The 7891-nt window shown below is 41.2% G+C and overlaps 1 non-coding gene across 1 annotated transcript; it reads left to right on the forward strand.

Annotated features, from left to right (window-relative positions):
* The first annotated feature begins 7682 nt into the window (after nt 1–7682).
* Nucleotides 7683–7776, forward strand: TRNAY-GUA (transfer RNA tyrosine (anticodon GUA)). Its single transcript has 2 exons — nt 7683–7719; nt 7741–7776. It is a non-coding gene; the product is annotated as a tRNA-Tyr (tRNA).
* The last annotated feature ends 115 nt before the right edge of the window (nt 7777–7891 follow it).

Consider the following 7891-nt stretch of genomic DNA (forward strand, 5'->3'; position numbering starts at 1 on the left):
TAACAGCAAGAGGAGCCTGGGTGTGTTCTTTAGGAAAGAAGTGCACAATAGTATCTTTTAAACTTGTGAGCAAGAGTTCAAACAACTTCTTTCAGTCTATTACAAAAGCTGGTTTTTTAATTCTGTCAAGTCAGCACACAAGTTTTTAGTTAAAATGAAGCTTCTTTTCTATTGCTGTCTCATCATTGCATAATTAATTGGAGATACTTCACCTTTTTGCCTGACTGTACCTCCTAATCATAACTACTATCTCCATTTCTGTATACATTTGTGCAGACACTGCACATTTTGAAGAGGTCTGTTCTGATGATGGAAGCCCTTTCTTAAGCTTCCTTTCTGCTAGATCATTTTTGTCATGGAGATTTTTGTATGCTTACTGTCTGTTTATAGTGCTACCAGCAGAGACAGTGAGAATGAAATGAAAACCTTTGCTTGACTTCCTCTGAAATCAGGACAGAAGGGAATGAAGGGAAAGCCAAAGAGAACAGAAGACTTCTGGGTGCTATTTCAGGAGAGGAAGGAAGTATGTAAGGATGATATATCCATGGTTCTAAAAATCACCTAACAGTTCTAGTGTTTTTAGAAGAACAGTTTTAGAAGATGCAATGGCTGTATCTAGATCTGGGGATTTTCTTGTGGACCACCTTTCTTTTCTCTTCTAGTAGCAGAAGCTGCCAAATAAATGCTTTTGCACCCAGTGGGAGAGGAGGGCTGAAGCCCCTCCAGATGTTGCCACATGATGATGTAGGATTTGTGACAGCAAGAAAGAAACAGTAAACACAGAAATGTCAAAGGACTGACTTAAAATTGTGCAGTGTCAGTAACTGCTGTGCCTAGCTATTTGTGTATTTAAATCTCTTTAAGTAGATTAAGTGGCACTCAAGTCCTGTGATTGAGCATTATACATACAGAAATACTACTTTTCCCTGGTCATGTCTGTTTTAAGACCCTTTTGGGCTTGCCCAAGAGAGATGCTGGAAATAGCAGTCATTGCAGGCAGTGTGGAAGTGGGAGGAGGGATAAGGGAAAGAAGAAGGGAAGAGTGCTTTTCTACCTGCTGCTTTCTTTCCTTCTGCCTGCCTACTTGAATCTAGCTCAGGCTGCTGCTGATGCAGTTTCTGCTGCTTGGCTGCTGTTTACCCATAGGAACATTTGTTTGGCTTGTCTAGCTCTGACTATTTCACAAAGCCGTTGCATTAGGATGAACTGTTTATTTGCAATTTTGGCAAAGTCTAAGGATTAAACTGACTTCATAGGCGGTCACGGTGATGACCTTCTAGGGCACAACAGCAGAACAACGTGGGAAAACGGGTGCTGCTAATAATACTTGATTCACACATGACTTCCAAATAATCTCTTAGGTCTCCAAAATTGGTGCGTTTGTGAAGGCACTAAAATTTTAAAAATTTGCAATGGTCAACCAGTGAAATTATTCCTCCCTGGCTTACAAAACAAACAAGTGACATTTGAGAAATTGGTAAGACCTGTTAATTGAGATTAATGTTGTAATCTTATTTGCAGCTATATCATTATTATTTATTGGAAGAGTTGTTGGTGGGATCATAGGTAATGTCTGAGTGTAAATTTGGGAATATGTTTTCTTTCCAGTTTCATTGATTGATGGTTCCTCTGCTTCTAACTCCAGTTTGCCTATATAGTTCTTCATATAAATTAATACCATGATATTGAAACTGTAGGTGAAGTAGTTACCAAACAGAAATTTGTCTCTCTGAAGTGATGTTGTCCATGTAGCTCCCCCTGTACTTGCAAAAGCAGGCAGGGTGTTCAGGACTAGGTTTTGAAGTGGCACTGTCCGTCGGAGCTATGCGTGCAACTGTGCTTCCTCGTGCTCTGTGCGGGAGATCAGTGTGACCGCAGCCCACCCTCGGCTTCTTGTCAAGCTGATGATAGCTGAGGATTGCCAAAAGTAGAGACACTCAGCAGCTCATGAAATCTCAAGTGTAGTGTCATCTCTAAGAACTACAGTCATTCTAAGGTAAGTAGCTGTTGTTCTTCATATATGCATTTGAGTACATCCTAGTGTAGTTCTCAGGCAGGGCTGAGTCCCTTGCATTTGCTTTACTGATCTCCTGGACTTGGGAACTGCTGTTGTTTTGAACCAAACCCAAGGCTTGATTCAAAGGCCACCTCGGAATTCTTAAGAGTAGTAGTCACTAAGGTTAATATACTAGTATTACTCCTAAACACACCCAGATATGCTCAATTATGTTTCTATTTTTTGTGATACTGTAACCTTTAAGACTCTCTGTTCCGACCTCCCTATGCTACCATGTAGTCAGTATAAAAGCAGAATCATGAAATCACAAAATATATACAATTGTTTTTCTTCTCTGTCATGATAAACAGAACACTGGTTAAGCGACTTTGGGAGAAGCATTAGCATTTTCTCCCCTCTCTGAAAGGCTGTATATATAGATTCAATCAAAAGTTCACAAAACTTGCTCACTCTGTGAGTAAAGCAGTAGATCCTGTAAAGCCATCATCTAAGGGAAATGACATAAGAAATGTTTGGAGTGTGTTCCAGGCAACAGTAGACTCTCTAGTGGCCACGAATAGAATATTGTCCTTGAGAAACTTTGATACCGAGAGATGAAAAAAGAAAAAAAAAAGAAAAAAAAAAGAAAAGAAAAAAAAAGAAATTAAATGTGACTCCAAAGGCACGCAGCAACTTGAATTGCTCTGAACTGCAGCTTCACTGAACTGAATGGAAGATGTCTCTTAGGTACCAATGACAGGTTTGCCTCTTCAGTACTGAGACATGGAGCAGATGCAGACAATGCTGTGCTGTCCATATGGAGAACTATTTTAGTTTAAAAGACTATCTGGTAAATATCTTCCTGCTCTTTGTCTGGAATTTCTCCAAAGATGGGGAACAAGCCCAAGCTCCATAGGGATGATGTAATCCAGAAGAGCAACTTCAGAGCTGGGTGAGCAGTGCTGTGACACAGAATCTGGACCACCTCCAGGAACTGGACTGAAGATGCAATGGATTCCTGTAGCTTTGATTGACACACTTGGTGTTTCTGCTAATGCAGAGGTCGGAGAATTATAGTCACTTGGGGGAACTGGTGGTAAGGCACAAAAAGCAAAATATCTGATAAAAAGCCCTAAGCTTATCTACACTCTACAACCAAAATTCTTGACTCTTGGTCTTGATGGCAATGAACACTAAATCTCTCTTTCACTTTATAGCACTTCATTCTATGAGACTACCAGCACTTGCTTTTGAGTTGAGAAACTGTTTACTCAGGAAATAAGCCACTTTTGTGTTTGTAATTCAAAAAACAAATTCCTGAGTTTACCTTGTAAGAATTTTGCTTGATTCAAGGTTTGAAGCTCTTATGCAGCAGGAAGACAATTGTATGCCCTCTTGTTTTTTCTCTGCAATCTTCACAAAGACTCTAGATACCTAGAGTGTGAGCTTTCTGAACAACCTACTGGAACATCATATAGGATAGGCTGATTATTCTAAACTTCATTATATTAATATTAAGCCCTGTGCCTTCTGGAATAGGTTCTTTGTACTGCTTAGTTGTCCAGATAAATGTTTGCCTACCTGAATTCACAATGAGATTTTGATGCTAGCAGAGAATTATCTCCTTCTACATATAATTTTAGATTCTTTTCAACAGCTCTTTGACAATATGAAGTGGAATCACAACTTTTTTTTTCGTTGCAGGTTTTGCTGCAGAATAGATAAAACCATCACAGAATTGGAGCAGTAGTGAATGACCTTGGTAATACACATATAGATTTCACATATGACCTAGTAGTCTGGTACTTTATACCACTGCAGCTGGGTTTGAAATTATTTGAAGTATCAAGATTGCACTGAAAGAGGCCTGTTTCTTGGCAGAAACAGACTTGCTGCTCTGCAGTTGATCATGGGCCTAATGAATGCTTAATGGATTTTTTCCTGCAGTTCAGCAGGAAGTTTAGCAAGAGAGAATGAGTAACAGGGCAAATTACAGGATTGCCACTGTCAGGGTGCTGTGCTTTGCCCTAGCAAATCATCAGTGTAAGGGTGTGTGTGGTGTGTTGTCTCTGCCAGCGAGATGCCCGCTGCTGCTAGCACTTGGTGAGCACTACAGATACCCAAATGCCAATAGCTGGTTCTGGTGATGTTTGGCTTCGATCTGCTGGGAGACCCAGCTAAGCAGTCCTATGGTAAATGGACTTCATCCTGCCGCAGCAGTGTGTCTGCGTCTGGGCTTGCTCTTGGGGGTTAGGCTGGAACCAAGCCCTCCGCTGTACTCTGTGAAAGGGGAATCTCAGGAAGGTATAAAGCAGATCTAACTCATTGGGACACGAATATTGCAGGCTGGTGAGTGTCTGGCCAGGAGTCTGTTCAGGCTGTGCCTGATGAATTCATGCTTGTGGGCTTTCGGCGGATGGGATGGGATGGGATGGGACAGTCCCTGGCATGGAGGCATTTGGGGGAGAAGTTCCATATCCCGCTGCACAGACAGGCTGCCCTTTTGTGTCTCCTTTCTTAGGAATGGTCCTAGATGTATAGCTGGAAAAAATAACTCGTCGTAAAACCTTTGAAGAGAGAAGCAGCTTAATTTCTAGGCTTGATTTTTTGTAAAGTTGTCGAAGTTGAGAGGGGATGGAGAGGGGGATTCTCCCCAATTCCCCCCCCCCTTCAGGAAAAAGCTCAAGAAACTCCAGAACATAAGACCTTGTCACACAGTAAAATAATAAAATAATAAATAAATAATTACAACCTTATATGTGTGAGGTGCATATGTGTTCACTAAGGTACTCTAGAAAGAATATTTACTGCAAGTTTTGTTTGTTTGTTTGTTTGTTTTTGGACAGCAGTCCTGTCAGTATTTACTAATTTAGTAGTTTGATTCCACTAATGCTTTCAGGATCTATTTCCTACAAATTAAGAACATACATATTACTATGGGAATATGAAGGAAGATTAAAAAGCACTTCATATTTCAGGCTCCTTTGATTTTTGACTGAATTAAATATAAATGAACACTAAAAGGTGACATTTTACACTATATGAGGCTGACAGACACAAATCTTGTCTCAGCGTGGTATTCATTCCATAAACGTTTCGATTCCAGCCTTTGTAGTTCAAAGACTCTTGTTATAGCTTTGATGCAAGAAAAACGGTGTCTTGTCATCTCTGGATACTAGAAGAATATTAGAGCGAATGCAGGTTGGTGCTGAAAACCTATACAGTAAACAGGAATCACAGTTAAATTGTATAAAGACTATTTCCACAGCAACTGGTTATTTAATTGTAGGGTTTTTTTGTCTGTGTTAGAAGCAATGGCACTGGTTTACTCTTGTGATAGTAATTTGCAATTTTTTTTTCTTTTCTGCCCCCTGTGGTTGACAGGATGTGCCGATGTGCCAAGAATTGAGGTTCTCACGTGAATGTGCAGGGGGCGCTGCAAGCCAACATTTCTCACGCCCTGGTGTCCATCAGCTTTCCCATTGCGGCTGGGACAGCAGGGCTGGAGCAAGGACATCTAACACGTGTGTGTGTGTATTATCTAACATACGTGTGTGTGTGTATTATATATGTATATATATATGCACATTTCCTCAATTGGAGTGTACGTGGGATGGTTACTGTTCTTGTGGATCCAGTACTATATACAATTTAAGTTAAAACCATATATTTGGGATATGTGTGTGTGTGTGTGTATATATATATATATATATATATATATATATAAATAACATGACATAGTTGAAGGCCTTTATAATATGTTTATATCTTTGTAATTTTGCTTTCTGTGTAGTTTTTGCACCACATCTGACTGTGGTTAGACTAACTAGATTAATTTCACAGCTCATCTATTTCTAGTGTCAAAATATTTTAAAGGAGAATGCCATTTGGTTAAAAACATACAAACACATCTATTATTTCCATTAGCATTCAAAATGACTATCGATAAGCCTGAAAGTAAACAAAATTATCTGCTGTTCAGACTTTGCATTCTGGGGAAGATATTATTAAATATGATGTAAATGGAAACAGATTTCTCAAAGAAATGCATTTACTGCCTGGATTGAGAACACAATGAGCTGCCTGACTGTTTCTATTGTATACAGTTAATGTTTATAAGGTGGAATAAATGTTTCTTTCAATGGGATCACATGCCAGCAGCCATCAAGGTTATCCGCTGTGTTGAGCCATTGTTGAAGCTGCTATTACAAGAGTTACTGTGTTTAAAAACCGTTTTGCAAGAGCTTGGAGGTTGTACCTTGTGGCTTAAGAACTTAAATGCATCCTACAAGAAATGAGAGTGCTGTATGGTGGCGTACAGTATGTTGGAAACTACTGCAGTGAAGAAGTAGGCCTTTCTCCATCACTGAGCTTCACACGCTTGCACTAGGCCCCAGTTTTAATAAACCTCGGTTTTCACGCCTGTGATGTGCTTCTGACAGTGCACCAAATTGCCTAAATCCCTAAAGATCCCTATTTGAATTTTAGGCTTCTGATTAAAATTTAGGCTTTTGAAACAGTTGCATTTTCTCTGTGTTTACAGCTCGGCTCCAAAATTTTGTTCGTATAAGATTTCATGCATACAAATAGTTTGCAGATTGAGAATTTGTGGAGGGGAACATTGAGAAAACACACAGATTATGCTAGAATCCTCTTTGAGTTTTCTGGCAGTTACATGTTCAGGAAGTTATTCTCTCTATTGTGGTGTTTAACAATCTTCTGTAAGTAAATCTGTCTCTGCAGCGAAGACAAAACATATGTTTAAAAGAAGAAACCATATGCTGTTTTGATGTCTCCTTTTGCACCATTCAAGAAGGTCGAAATCACAATAGAGTTACAGAGCGTTTTGCCCTGGGCAGGCACTGCGCTGCACTTCTTAAGTACTTTGTCCCTTAAAGGCAGTCAGAAAACTTAGTACCTGGAAAGGGCCGTCTCTGAGCTGCTCGCCGAAGCCTCTGCTCCCTGCTGGCAATGAATTTCGGAGTCACCAGCCCAAATAGAGATGGTTCCTATATCTTTATGTTAAACGATCGGTTGGTAGTGTACATACGGCCTGGAAGCAGCCTCCTCGCGGGAAGTACCTGCCTGCTACGGACAGGCTCAGCCTCCCTCTTTCTTGCCCTTTTTCCTGTTATTTTCCTCGCTTTTCTCTCTCTCTCTCTCTCTCTCTCTCTCTTTTTTTTTTTTTTTTTTTTTTTTTAAAGGAGGGGTCTTTTCCACAGTCAGGCTTGCACCGGGCAAAGATCTAGAGTGGGTAAGCGCTTAAGGTGAGAAGCACTACTCGCTTAAGCATATCCTCATCTATGATAAAGTTAGTAATTCTGTACATTCACAATCTATTTGTAACCACAATACTGTGTACTCGTCCTCTTTTTCACTTTTGAATTTTCATGGCCTTTTTGCTTACGATGCACGCAGTGGAAAAAAAATGCGTAATTAGACAAAGCCCCACGAAATAAAAATGACATAGAAGTACTTACAGAAAATGTGTAAAAAAAAACCATACACGCATATAAAACTTCCAGCCTGGCTTTTTTTTTCCTTTTTTTTTTTTTTAATGCGGCCGCTTATTAAGTCGCTGTTTTCCAGAAAGCGCAGGAACCGGGAGCGGCTCCGTCTCGGCGGCGCCGCCCGGGCGGGGGGGCGGCGAGGCTGTAGGGCGCGGGGCGGCGGCGGCGGGCAGCTCCCTTCGATAGCTCAGCTGGTAGAGCGGAGGACTGTAGAGGCGCTGCCCGCCCGCGGGGATCCTTAGGTCGCTGGTTCGATTCCGGCTCGAAGGAAGCGAGAGTTTTGTTTTTTTTAGGGGAGGGGGGGAAGCCGCTCTCCGCGTCCCGCCGCGGCTTCGCGCTGCGCCGCCCCCGGGCGCCGCGCCGCGTTACGGGGCGGGCTGGCGCC

Source organism: Rhea pennata, chromosome 2, assembly GCF_028389875.1.
Source record: "Rhea pennata isolate bPtePen1 chromosome 2, bPtePen1.pri, whole genome shotgun sequence".
NCBI lineage: Eukaryota > Metazoa > Chordata > Aves > Rheiformes > Rheidae > Rhea > Rhea pennata.